This window comes from Bactrocera dorsalis, chromosome 3, assembly GCF_023373825.1.
Source record: "Bactrocera dorsalis isolate Fly_Bdor chromosome 3, ASM2337382v1, whole genome shotgun sequence".
NCBI classification, from domain to species: Eukaryota; Metazoa; Arthropoda; class Insecta; order Diptera; family Tephritidae; genus Bactrocera; species Bactrocera dorsalis.
In genome coordinates, this window is record NC_064305.1 from 70,215,353 (window position 1) to 70,230,271 (window position 14,919).

Here is a 14,919-nt window from a genome sequence, read left to right on the forward strand (position 1 = left end):
GTGAGAGAAATGCAAATTCATAGCGGATCAGCAAAATAAAGTGATTTATATGCAAAAATTGTATGTCCGGTATTGGCCACCTGATTTCAAAAATATTATTATTTTTTTAAAGCTTTAATAATAGACAAGAAAAAAATGCTATTAGGTCCAGAGTTTTAAAAAGTATAATTTCTGGAGTTGCCATCTGTTTCAATTTTTATTATTTAAGTTTTTGGAAGTGTAAGTTTTTATATATAGACGGTAGTTGCCAACTGATATCGAAAATACTATTTTTGAGAACTATTACCATAATAATAGACAAGAAGAGAAAACTATCGGTGTTTTAAAATATAGTATATAATGAGTTACCGCCTGTTTTCAAAAATATTATTTTAGAGATCTTTTCAAAGCTATAATAATAGAAAACAAAAAACTATACGTCCAGATTTTCAAAAAATATTATTTATGGAGTTGCCACCTTTTTCAATACATTTTTATTTATGTAAGTCTTGCAAAACTGACTCGAAAGAAATTTTAACAACAAAACAGTTGCACAGGGTTGCCTTACTTACTTAATTACTGAATGCAATGCAAAATCGAAAAATATGTAAAAAAAACTAGGAACAGGGCTGCCACACTTTCGAAATATCAAAATTTTCAAAAATTTAAAGGAACATATTGTAAGTGTGCGATGATTTTCGAAATAAGAGGTTTTAGTTTAAAAATTTTAGATTTTTGAAATACAACAAAAAACTAAGCTCTTATCAAAAGTTGTTCACAAGATTTTCTTGAAAGACAACTCGAAATCGTAATATATGGGAAATGCATTATACTTTCCTTTAAAATAGTTACATATAAAGCGGTTTATAAGGCAGTAGACATTGAACAAAAAACATCTTACTTTCCGTAAGTTATTTTAAATGAGGACTGTAAAATAAGTTAGATTATGTTAGGTTAGGTAAATAGACTGATTTTTCGTGAAGCTACAAATAATCTCTCACTTGGACAGCTAAAGATGTCTCTCCCTTTTGATGCCCAGAAGTCTTAGGTATGGGTCAAAAAGGCCGTTGCATGTCGATATTACGTGGCTGTTCCCACAAATTTATTGAGGCTTCTAATGTCATTTTCAATCCATCACCGGGTACGTTAATTGTATGGCAACAGAGATGTTTCAACCTTACTCTAGCAAAAGGTAGACAGTGGTAGAGGAGGTGCCTAGTAGTTTACACCTCATCGCACTGAACGTTTGCTGACCTCGCGCGGGGCCCATACATCCAGCACCCGAATTCCCGAAAACAGAGGAACCCCTGCTCTTCTTGCAAGCTCAAGAGCTTTACAATGTCCAACGACTCACTTATCGGCAAGTAGACTATATTATATTGGCATTAAAAGTGGCATCATAAACTATATTTTTAAGTCGTAGTAATTCTACCCGTTGTTCCTCTGCATTTCACAAGTATTTTGTGACAACAGCTTCGTACCTCATATAATATCATAAGCTCTCTGAAGGTTGATTAATTGTCAAATTAAAAAAAAAACTCAGCACAAATAAATTATTCTTAAAAACTCTCCACTGATAACGCGAAAGATGGGTGCGTGGTTATCAATACTTGATAAACTAAGCTTGAAATTAAGGTTGATAACTGATAGTCTAGAGAAGCAATTTTAGAAATGATTCAACCCTCAGCATTGAGCCTCTAAGGATTAAGTGCATTTCAGACAGCACTTTAATTGAGTCAATTAAAAGACTTTTTACACTAATGCTTATACTATCATATCCAATTAACTGCTAAACGAAAAATATTCTGGATATTTTTTAAGCATTATAATGTTCTCAATTCAACATTAACTCAATTAACTAAATGTCCAATTAATATTCAATTAATAAAATAATAATGTATGAAAATTCTTAATTGAGTCAATTAAGGCAAAACAATTCATTATTTCTACTCTGAGTTTAGTTTTCCTGATATCTTCTCCTTTATTATTGCAGACACAGTTTTATAGCGGTTTTTCGGATAATTTTAAGACCGCCTTTAGCTAGATTGTAGGACCATTTTTAGCGTTATATTCATGAACCCACGTCTGGTCACCGGCAATAATGAGTTTGATGCTTGTAACGTTGTAACGTATGAGTCATAGCCTAAAGTAATAATAAAATATGGGAAGGAAGTGCTCAGATCTAACTGACATATAACTGACTGATCAAGTTCTTGTAAGGAAACTTATTTGTACTTACTATTTGTGAAGCCCCGGTTAACGCTTTTTGGTTTCAAAACTCCTTCTTTATAGAGTTCTTAATCAAAATTAAATATATTACAGAGAAAAGAGCATAAATCTTCTTAACGAACATATGTAAACACAGAGAAGAGAGTTCAACCTGATTGCAAAATTTATAATGTAAATTACTTTTGAGGTATTTGTATACAGTTAGCACAGATCAATCGGTGGAAAAATTATTTGCTAATAGACATATGCAAATATTTCCCAACATCAAGAGTAACATTAGGGTGGATTCTAAAGGTATAGGTGCGAATATTGTTATCGATAAATTTGTGAAGAGAGTTAGAGAGCGGTAAGTATTACAGTGTGTTTTTTATCGTTATTATATAGTATATCGTTTCAAAATGATCCTCAGAAAGAAAAAACGAAGTAAATAAATCCCAAAAATAGTAAACCATGTAGAAAATACATTTTTGAGAACTAATATTAAAAAGATATAATTTATTCTAGAAATTACTCTCCTAAATTCCATACTCTTCCTTCTTTGCTTTATCCTTCTTTGCTTAATAACAGTGTTTTTTTCTCTGAATTCTATAATTTTATTCTATACAATTTACAATTTTACAAATTTTAATTATATTTATGTATCAGTCCCACTCTAATGCAATTGCTTCATCAAAACGTTCCACTGTTTATCCGATAAACATTTTGTCAGTATATCAGCTGGCGAATTAATCAGCTTAATCCAAACAAATGCAACAAATATTTCAGCACTGCTCGGCAAATTAACTCGTTACAATCCAAGGAAAACAATGCGACCGCCAAAAGAACAAATAAATAAAGATTCCATTGGCATCAAAATGTAATGAATTGCCTCAAGGCAATTGAATGGGCCCGGAAAAATATTCTAAGTTTTCTATGTATGCTATAAGATGTATATTTATAGACGCACTGGCATGTATGGGGTTTTCCAATAAGGAAAACATAAAACAATTAATTGTTCAGATGGCCTCCACGACCTCTTTTGCATAAAAGAATTCGAGGAACTTAATTTTCGAGTTATTTTTTCCGGTAAATCAAATCAATATTGAACTTCGAAACTTGAAGAGTATCTAATTTATTGCTTACGAACAATGCTTTCAAAAAATCTCACAGAAAGTAGCCTAATGGTGTTAAATCGCAACTTTTTGGAGCCTATTCAATGTCACAATTTCCTGAAATAATCGAATCTCCAAAGTTTTCTCGCAATAATTCGATTGTTGCACCATAACAAGTTGGTTACCATCGATCTAAGCCGCCCTTCATTGACAATAACGGTGTTCCCAGCATCATCCCGAAATGAAGTACGAACCGATGATTCCACCAGACCAAAAACCACGTCAATCTATCAATTTATGTGCATGTAATGGTTGTTCCACTCAGATGAATGTGAACCACGTCGGGGAAGATGATTTTCTTAAAGTTATCGTTCTAAAGTTGTTCCATTTGCGACGTTTACGATGGTCCAATGGCTTCAGTTCTTGAATGAGAACAATTGTTTATGGATATAAGCCCCTTTCACAAAATCCTTCATTTTGTTGTTTGAGACAGTCCTAATTTTTGAGAACGTTTTGAAATCGACAAATTGCGGTCTTCAGCAACAATATTTTCAGTAGTTTGATCGGTTCTTTAACAATAAACAATACTTTCTCAAAGAATTTTCTTAGCCTTTTCACTTTTCTTGATTTTAGATTTTTTAGTTTATCTTTCCCAGCTTTTCAAATGATCTTAAAACTTTGATAGAATATGACCTACTGAACACATAATTTAACTTTGACGACTTCTCAAAGCAAAGCCAAGATCGTTGTCTACTCTATAAAGCAGTACAGTTGCAAAACTTAGCACACCTGGTCTTGGTTTACCGGTTACTTACTATAGCTCGCAAATCGTTCCACTTTACCACGTTCTATAAAGAACGTGTTTCACCCGCTTCGCTCAACTTATGGTCAACATAATCGGCCATCACCTATCTTGAGACCCAGCATTCATTATTAGATAATTTCCGACCCAACAGACCACATCCAGCATGAAGTGAAGAAAATATGGCAGTGAGTGAGAACCTAGCAATCAATGAATTTAATGAGGGAACACGTTTTGCCCTGATCTATTAGCCAACAAAATCATGTGATGTCACATCGTGAGAAATTTTCCTATGTAAAAGTCTTAAGTTTTTGCAGACAATCCCGCTTCGATTCGGGTCTTGGAGCAAAACATCACACGTGTCATTCACCAGTTACTGGTCGAAAAGCTCGAACAAGTCATTGAAATTTGGATTCAACGAATGGACCATCGGGGACGTAGCCGCGGCCAATATTTGAAAGAGATAATCTTCAAAAACTAAATGCCAATCATCATCAATGATTCTGATCTGTTTCAATGATAATGATAATAAACATTCCCCATTAAATTTGAAGTTTCAATCTTAATTATTTAAAAAAGTAGGGAACCACGAAATGGATAACCTTTAGTCTAAGGCATTACGAGAAAATATTAAATTAGACAACAATTCTAGTAATGATTTAGTCAAAAATTAATGAAATCGTTTCTGGGAACCATTAAATACAATTCAATTATTTTCGTAATTCTATTTATTATATTATGCTTTGGATTTTGCAAATTGCAAGAGAATATATTTATGTAATAATTTTCGGCTGCACCCGAACATACACGAACGCTGCAAAATGTCTTTTGGCAGCACAGTGTTGCATTTGAAATCACTATAGTACATCAAAACAGCTGTTTTTTGCTTTTTCTGTTTGTGTTGCTTTTCATTCAATATTTTTTGGCGTAAATTAAGTATGACATCATTGCCCAATGGATAAACATCAACTCGGCTGTGTCAATAATTACCATGGCAATAAATATCGCTACTAAAAGGCGCTTGTACCCATTAAAACGGTACTTTCAGCATTCAAATGCTGTACTTCTTTCGGTCAGAGAGCATAAAACAAGTAAACATTGTCTGTTTATTTTCCATTTCACGTCACTTGTTTGCTGTCGTTTTCAACAGTTCATATTATTTTTATTGAAGGCATTTTTTGTTAAAAATTTTAATTTTTTTTTTATATATATTCATATATTATTAAAATTTTTTATACTTTTTATTTTTTTTCAACGCTTTTTAGTTTTTTGTTATAGGTTTTTATTTATTTTTCATTCTTTAACTCATTTTTTCTCTATCTTGTTTTTTTGTTTTTTGTCGCTTATTTACTATCGCGTCTAATTTTATCTCTTTGATCAAATACTTTGCCTTTTAATGGCACCGAATCAACTTTCGCTTATATTTAAGCAGCTTGTTTATAAAAATAACTGTGTATTTCGTGGGTGCTAATAAAATTTCTCTTTTTTAGTGTTTACTTAAAAGTATTTGTTGTAAATGTTTAATTGCATTCTCACCTTCTTTTTCAGCTTCAAAGGAGCGCATGCCCACGCTACTCGAGACCAATTAACAATGTGAACTGCGTCAAGCAACTGCAAAAGAGAGACAAGCCGTTAGATATGTTTTTCCGCTTAGAGTTTATGTTCTGCTATTTCTTTTTAATCACTTTTTGTTTGAACAATTGGTTGCTTGAAGTGATACTCCGACGTAAACAAGCAGATAATTACGTACAAAATGCAAATATAATTTGGATTCGGACTTATTTTGGTATGGAATGAGTGAACGGTGAGCCAAACACGCATTTATTTATAATAAAACAAGAAAAAATGTTAACTTCGGTTGCACTGAAGCTAACATACCCTACACAAGAGCATTTCGTTTAGTAACTATATTTTTATGAATGAAGACAGTGATTTCTTCTTAATTCAAGTCTAAGAATACAATTTACACATTTACCTCTTTCACACAACCTTCTAAGCGAACACACTGCGCCGTATAGCGACAACTTTGCATTTTTTTTGCAGTTGATGGGATCAGAGTCCCATATTTTTGAACACTGATTCTTATGTAAAATTTAACGAGGAATCGGAAAAAAATGTCAATTTTGAAAAAAAAAAAAGTGGGGGAAGAGCACAAAAAACGGGATTTTTGGAAAAAACATGGTTTTTTTGGATTATATTAGAAAGCTGAGATTGTTTTTACATAAAAATGGATAACTTAAAAATTTTTTTCACTCAATTTTGAGGTCGTTAAAAAATAAAAGAAAAAGTCATTTTTTTGTTTGATCTCAATTTGAAGTGCGCTAAAAAACAATGGAGCAACTTTGGCCACTAAAAAATTTACAGATATTCTTATTTTAGTCCATATTATGATATTCTAAAGTTTCGTCAAAATCGGAGAACCACGGGTACAAAACCATGTCGCCAATTGATGGAATGGCCCATATATACATATATGAGAATATATTTAAACCGGTCTACGATGTGCCGCATACCTTACTTCGCGTTATGGTAATATCAGTGAATGTCCATATATTTCCACTTTGCTTTTCTCTTGTGCTCACGGAGAACACTATTTATTACTTAGATGTCTTAATAATTTATGAGGATCTGAATGGATGGATTATAACATGGAACTTTTGTAATTTCTATATCATAATTTCTTTCATCGTTATCATAATTACTAATTACAGTAATAATTAGACGAAGTTTTATTTATGCTTTTCGGAAAGTTTGTAGAACTATTTGATTGCAAAATTGTATCTGTAATAAACAGGGATGCAATACCAATCAAATTCCAGATCAACCACTCCACTATAAGGCTCGCAAACCCAATATCGAAAATCAGGAAACTTTTTGTATATTTTCAAAGAACGAGACGGACGGACGATTTTAATCACAAGCACCAACTGACCTCCATAAAGGACAACAATTGATGTTTGGGATTCTTATTGAAGTGTGATGGATTAGATAAATACCGTTCTCAAGACTATTGGATTGAAGTGAGCAGTTGGGACCAAAATTTTATTACACTGCTGACATTTCCAAATATTTGTATACTCCTGCAACATGCTGCTACAAAGTATAATAGTTTTGTGGTACATGGTACGTATCACCTAAAACTAAACGAAATACATAAAGAGTTCTGCATACATACTATATATAAATGATCAGGATGAGGAGAAAAGTTGAAATCCGTTTGACTGTCTGTCTGTCCGTTCGTCCATCAGCCTGTCAGTCTCTCAGTGCAAGTGATACCTTGTGTAAAAATTGAAATATCATATTGAATCTTGATATGCGGGTTTCTTATTACAAAAAATAACGAGTTCGCAGATGGAATCAGACCACTGTCATGCCCACAAAATGCCATGAAACATAAATCTATAAAGTGTTATAACTAAGCTCTGAAAAAATATATATACATAACTGATTTGATCTAATAAATGAAACAATGGGCGTGGTCTCTAGTTTAGTGTACAGTTTATACTAACGGGTGATCCATGTAGAGGTACTTTTTTAGAGCTTTTTTTTGACGGATCACGCGTGAGTCGTGCCAGATTAACATTATATTATTTTTGTTCAGTATTTTTTGGCATTTCGCCAGAACAAATCAAATCTTTTACAAATCTTCAACCTTATTACGAAAATTTACATTCTGTAGAGAATGTGTTTCGCGCGTTTCGCTCAACACATGGTCAACATAATCGGGCTACTGTGCGTAATATTCACAACACCATCACCTATCTTGAGACCCAGCATTCATTATTGGATAATACTGGACCGAATAGACCACGTCATACCGGCAGTCAAGAAAATATACCAGCCATAGCTGAGAGAATGCACGAAGACCGAGGAGAGTCAAGTAGGCGCTGTTCGCATAAACTCGGTCTAAAATTGCAAATATGCAAAGTACAGCTTGCTCAATAACTAAGGCAGATCGACCTTCCCAAGCGAAATGCTTCGCTCTACAGGATCTTGAAAAGTTCAAAAAATATTCGCAGACCTGAGGGATTCAAGAGCTGCCATTTCATCGAGATATAACAACGGTTTAATGTGGTTTGTGAGCCGGTGGAATTATCGGTCCATATTTCTTTAAAAATGATGCTAATGAGAACGTAGCCGTCAATGACGTCGAAAATTGGACTCAATGGATCGACCATCTGAGACGTAGCCGCGACCAAGAGATAACCTTCATAACGTAAACGCGAAAGAATGTTCTTTCGAATGATTATAAACGTTCTGCTTAAAAGTAAGAAACCCCCTTTACAACACTCAAGCCTCAACAAATCATTTACTCAAATTAATAAAAAGCAGACATTCGCAAAGGCTGGTCTAACTGCCACTTATGTACTTTTACTAAACATTGCAAATATTTCTGTTTATTCGTTTAAATCGAAAAAAATTTAAATAAAAATCTGATTGAAAGCGACCATGACGCTTATGCACTCCCTAACGAGCTTTTTTAGGGTTCAATGAGCTTTTCGGTATTTACATGCTGCTCACAATGACTTCGTGTTCCATTTCAAAGTTTATTTGCTGCATTTTACATGTAAACAAGCGCACTAAAAATATGACCCTTAACTTTTACATTCGCTTTTCACTTCGCCATATTTATATTTTGTATTTATTTGTATGTGTGTGTGTCTGTGCGTGTAGTACTCCGTAGCGCTTATTGACTTTCGCACTTATAGTTTATGAAGTCGTAAAGATTTTTAGTATCGACTGTTGTTTATTCAGCGCTTCTGCCCGCCCGCCCTGCCATTTCACTTTATGGACTTAGTGATTTTACGCGCATTCATCAGCGGCGCGCTCTCCGCCGCGCATCTCTCGTTGGCCATTGTTGCTCCTGCCACTTGGCAAGTGAATTGTCGATTGTCCTGACGACAGGATTTGCCATACAATCGCGCCATTATCATTAATTTTATATTTATGCGCTTGCTTGCCCTGCTGCCGACACGCTGAGCGTTGACTGCGTCGGTAGTGGTCGTAAAATTGAAATGTTTGTGCTTGCTGACACTTGCACCCACGCAACACAGACACACATGCGCACGCTTTACTATACAAACATGCCTTGAGGGCGTGGTCAGTCAATTCATCAGCGTTTCATCAATTTGAGTCCGTCAAACGGCGACACAAACAAAAATGTATTGATGTGCTTTTGGCGTATTTATGCGTGTGGCATGCAACATATTAATAGCCTGGAGCACAGCGAAGTTGTCAAACAATTAGAAACAGCTAATATCTCACAACAATTTGCGAAATTGCGCAATTATTTACGAAATGTCGGAAAAGTTTTTTTCTTCTCAACGCGTTAGTGGTGTTTGGAGGGGCAGGTGCTGGCGAATTTCAACAAGTAAGCACATTGTTTGCTCAATTACTGAAATTGCCGAATGTCTCGGAATTCTATGTCTAATTTTTTGTTGTTGTAATTAATGTATTTTGTTTATCAATTTTGGGAGAGGCGAGGCGACACGAAAAGGACATTGATATAGAAACACAAATATCATATTAGATGTCTTTAGCTGACTGAAAGTATGTAATGTGGCATAATTGTGAGCTCACGAGTGTAATTTAATTGGAAGTACCACTGTTGATGCTATTAGTGTGTGTGTAAAGATTCCGAGTTTCTATGAAAAAAACACTGTTAGACAGAATTGTTATAAATGTCTGCGCGATAAACTTCAATATAAAGCTCAACTACTACTAAAGGGTAACCCATTTTTAGGTTCCCTACTTAAAAAAAATACATAGAAACTTCAAATATAATGGGAGATATTTATTATCATTCGAAAGAATATTCTTTGACATTTATTTTTTGGAGATTATCTCTTCCAAATGTGGCTGCGTCTCAGATGGACCAGTGGCACCGTCTTGTTCAAACCAAATTTCACCGAGATCACAATTTCAGGCATCAAACAGTCGCGATAACGGTGGCCATTGACGGTTACGTTCTCACCGACATAATTTTTTGAAGAAATATGGACCGATTATTCCAGCGGCCCACAAACCACACCAAACCGTTGTTTTTATGGATGAAATAACAGCTCTTAAATATCTTCAGGTTGCCCTTGGTCCCAAATGCGGCAATTCGCTCTGTCTACATACCCATTGAGCCAGAAATTGGCCTCATCGTTGAACAAAATTTGGCTCGAATCGTCTTCTTGGAACTTTTCAAGAGCCCATAGAGCGAAGCAATGTCGCTTGAGAAGGTCGAGTGGATTCAGGTTTTCCACAAGCTGTGATTTGTTCGCTTTGAATTTAAGATCGCGATGTAAAATACGCTTAGTCGTTCCATACGTCAGTCAGAATTGCTGCAAATTACGCCGAATCGACTCTTTACGGTCTTTGTGTACACTCTGCGCCACGGCTGCTATATTTTCTTCACTGCGAGCCGGACATCATCTATTAGGTGGAACATTATCCAATAATGAATGCTGGGTGCTGGTGTTGCGAATAATACGCTCAGTAGGCCGATTATGTTCACCACTTGATAAGTTGAGCGCAGTGCGCGAACCGAGTTGTAAACTTTGTTCAGGCGTAAGTGTTTCCATAATGAAATGCCAAACAATAATGAACAAAAATAAAATGCCACCTTGAAACGACTCACGCGTGATCTGTCCAAAAAAGTCTATTGAAAAAAATGCTTCTATTTGGATGTAAATTTAGCTCAAAAACAACACTTTTATACACCGTTACTTTATAACATTATATCAATCCTAGAATTGCACTTATTTGACAGTTTGAAAGGCTTGTTTTTTTGGTCGATGACCACTAAGTTTTATCTGCGACAAGTAAGCCGATACTTTCATTATTACACAATTAGGTAATATGATAGATAGGCTGGACGCACCTATGCCTTTAGGAGAGCCATTGGGAAACCTATCGGTACTAAAATCTACTCACTCTATTATGTTCTTTTTGAACCACACGGGGCTTCCCTACCAATAAAACAGTGACAAGTTATCACTGCTGTTAGGGTTCTTAAGTCATTCCTGTTCAAAATCATTGCAAGACAATGCATGGGTTTCTCAATGCTGATCACGTTTTCGGGTGTTTGCTGTACACTATTCTTGTCCACTATTTAATTGCCCTAAAAGACTGTCTAATGCCAACTTTGGACAGCATTTCCCCGCAACAACCTTAAATTTCGAGCCATCCGAATTGAAAAGTGGGATGTAGTCGGTGTTTGCCTGAAGGTTCTATATGTAAAGTCTCTTTAGAGATAGATAGCAGGTTTAATACCAGTTCAAGAGCCGCAATTTGAGTTGTTCTTAAAGCTTCCATTATGCACCGAGCCTCTGAACCCTTTCCTTTAGCTTCCGGTAGGTGGATTTCCGTACGCCTGTTCATTACACTACTGCATCATGGAGCAGATGCACATTATGCTTCCACAGCAGTTTGCTGCTCAATACAACCCCAAGGTACTTGGTGAGTTCCTTAGGAGAGAATTGTGTCCCATTTATTGAAAGGAACTTCCATTGAGGCATTTTCTCGTGAACATAAGAAGATCCATTTTCTCCAGGTTCATTCCCAAACCCACTTTTGATGCCTAGTTCTGGACTGTATTGAGAATGGGATCACCATAATACTGCTAATTCTCTGCAGACAACTACCCATTACAAGAATGGAATGTCGTCCGCATATGTCACTATCTTAGGAGGTTTGGCGTCCTAGTTTCTTAGCTGTTTGTTCACCACTAATGTCCATATAAGCGAAGATAGCACTCGACCTTGTGGGGTACTTCTACAGACTTCTTGGTTCATTCTAGCGCCGTTCTATTCTGCTCTTATCCTTGTAAAGGTTAACACTTTAGAAATGCCCAGAAATGCTGCCAGAGCGTATTCCTTAAATTCAAGAGTCCCTTCGATACCCTGGATTGCAGTCTTTACTGATCTACCTTTCGTATATACATACGTGCTGTGCCTTGGACAAGCTTCTGTAGGCGCTGCGACCCTAATGTACACGTCCAAGATTTTCTCTAGCGTTTTCAACAGGAAGGATGTTAAGCTACCCTAGCCTCTCTCTATGAGTGTAGCAAATAGCTGAATTTCATGCAGTCTCTAAAAAAATGTCTCATCATAAAAATGTTATAAAATTTGATGCCGAAGCAACTAGCTCATTCCTTACCCTCTCAAAAGTAACAAGATTGACTAGTCTATATAAAATTGTATGTCAGCTTCAAGGCTATAAAAAATACACTTATTTGTTTTCGAATTTCTGTCATTTCGCTAGTCATTACTAAACAATACACTAAGTTTGTAAATTGTCCAAAGTCAACAAAAACCAAAGTCATTTAACGGTTTTTATAACCGAAAGGCATAGCTGACATTACTACATTACTGCCAATATGCATATGTAGATTTATAATAAATGAATATCTCGATGTTTTACAAGTTAAATGACAGTAATGGAAAACGTGAAGAAGAAGAAAAAATCGAAAAACAACTGCCTCCACAGCCAATGCTGCCGATTCAGCAGCAATAAAAGTGTTTAGACTGCCAGACCAAAGAAAATATATAAACAGCGGCGGCGGCGGGAATAAATTCGCCTAACAAAAGAGTGAAAAGGATGCCGACGCTGGAGCAGATAGCTATCTATGCAAATAACATGCGCGCTATTTTCAATCAAAATAAATAAGTCGCACACACACGCACGCACCGTGCAGTAAATATCAAAGCGGGGCAGCACATCCACTCAATTTTATGGAGAGTTTAAATTGGCCTGCTGACGGTGGCGTAAATATGTATCATCTATGTGTGTTTTGTATAAATATGTGTGTATATGTATGTCCACGTATATGTGTGTCTTTATGTATGTATTATATATATACTTACTTATAAATACTGACATGAGCTGCCTCAACCTCAACCAGGACTATGCAAATGACAGGATATTAGAGGCATAAGCACGACACAGGCATGAGAGCGCTGCTAACATTATGAAGCACATTGCGACAATGTGGCACTGTCACACAAGAATAATCTCAATCTTATATTTATCATATGCGGAGCAAAAGCAACGCTAACACAGCTAATAATAATACTAGGCTGCTAAGGACTAAAAATAAAATGTGCAATTGCGGCAGAGGGCATGGTTAGTAAATACACGGGAGGCGGTAGAGAGCAGGTGTATAAGCATAGCAGTAGCTAGCTGTGTGCTCCACTCTAATTTATTAAAGATCAAGTGAAATGGCAGGTGTTGCTAAAAATAGAAGCGAAGGAATATAATATTAAAACAAAAAATAAGAAAATAAAGTACTAAGTTCCGGTGTATATTTAGTAAGTTAGATATACCTCAGTATGTTTGATAATTTACTCACTCTGTTTGAAAATTTTGATAACAACCAGAAAATTCCTTTAAAATATTTTCTTACTTGCTATTAAAACAATTTACAATAGCTTGTTTAGTAGTAGGTAAACTGTGAACTTATGAAGTGGATTTTTTTGAAGAGAAATTTTGTTGAACATTGTCTGAGCCCTACTTAAACTTCAACATTTTTAAAAGAGCATTATTTTGGCATAAAATTGAAGGTTTTACTTAGCATAGTTAGATTTATTCAATTTAGGTCAGATATGCACGGTTTTCTTCATTAACTTTTTCCCACTTTGAAAAGATTTTTTTTATGGCACTTTCATAGGAACAGTCGTTTTTATTGGCAATATACTTGAGCAGTCGATTCTCACAAGCTTCTACAAGTATTAAGGCGAATTTTTCTTTGCCATCCTGATGGAGCACAATTCTTCTTTTATTTACCACACAAAGGCGCTTCTGAGCGTCCCGTCTAAGAGCCCAATTCTCAATTCTGGATTTTCATATATTTTTTACTACATAGCATCAATGAAAATTCTATAAAGCCTTACTTAAAAAACCGAATATCTCGAGAACTATTAATTATAGCGATTTTGACCTCGAACTTCTTTTATAGCAAATAAAATTTCCTACAAATTTGTCATGTACATTTTTTCTATAGCTCCTGTCATTTACGAGATATATACAAAAAAATGCGAAATTCGAGAAAAAATTGGGTGTAGAGCCCCGTACTACCTCGCCGGTGTGAGTTACGACTTTGTTGAACTGGGCACTTTTGTAGCGTGAACAATTCTGAGAAATATGCGTCTAAAGTCAAAGCGATGCCATAAAATACCTCTGATCTGTAGGAATTTAAAGATAAAAACTCACGATTGTAGTGTATTTTCTATGGAAAATTTTTACATGCCTTGGTCCAGTTCTTAATGTTAATATTAAGAGCTAAAATTTTCAGGGAATTTTTTTTTAGGGTATTTCCAAGGAAATTTCGTGACGGGACTGAAAAAAATTAATAGTTCCAAAAAAACACCCTAATACATATATATAAATGATCAGGATGACGAGAAAATTTTAAATCCAGTTGACCTTGTGCCTGTCCGTTTGTCCGTCTGTCCATCTATCCATGCAAGCTGTAACTTGAGTAAAAATTTAGATATTTTAAATAAAGTTGGTACACGTGTTCCTTGGAAAAACAACTTCCAGGTGTCTTTATACCCAATATATCAGTCAGTATATGAATTATCTTAAATAAAATTAGTGGACGTATTTTTCGACCAACGGAGAATCTGGGTTCCTAAATTGGAAAAATTGGGTGAAAACTTGCCCTAGTCCCATATAACTAATATAATGATTTTAAAACATCCGCTTGACTTTACTCCCTATATACTACTGTTGATGTGAGATAAACTCAAAAAGGTCTTTCCCTTTCTCTACTTATCCCAGCGGGTACTGCGTCGAATACTTTCAGATTGGATTGGCTGGATTGTTTTTATC

The 14,919-nt window shown here is 35.3% G+C and overlaps 1 protein-coding gene across 1 annotated transcript in view; it reads right to left on the minus strand.

Moving 5' to 3' along the window:
- Window positions 1-14,919, minus strand: part of LOC105221978 (uncharacterized) — a 136,986-nt gene that overhangs the window by 85,360 nt on the left and 36,707 nt on the right. The window contains exon 2 of the mRNA XM_049453533.1: window positions 5,638-5,712. The gene's annotated coding sequence lies outside the window, so the exon portion shown is untranslated. The remainder of the gene's footprint in view (window positions 1-5,637; window positions 5,713-14,919) is intronic.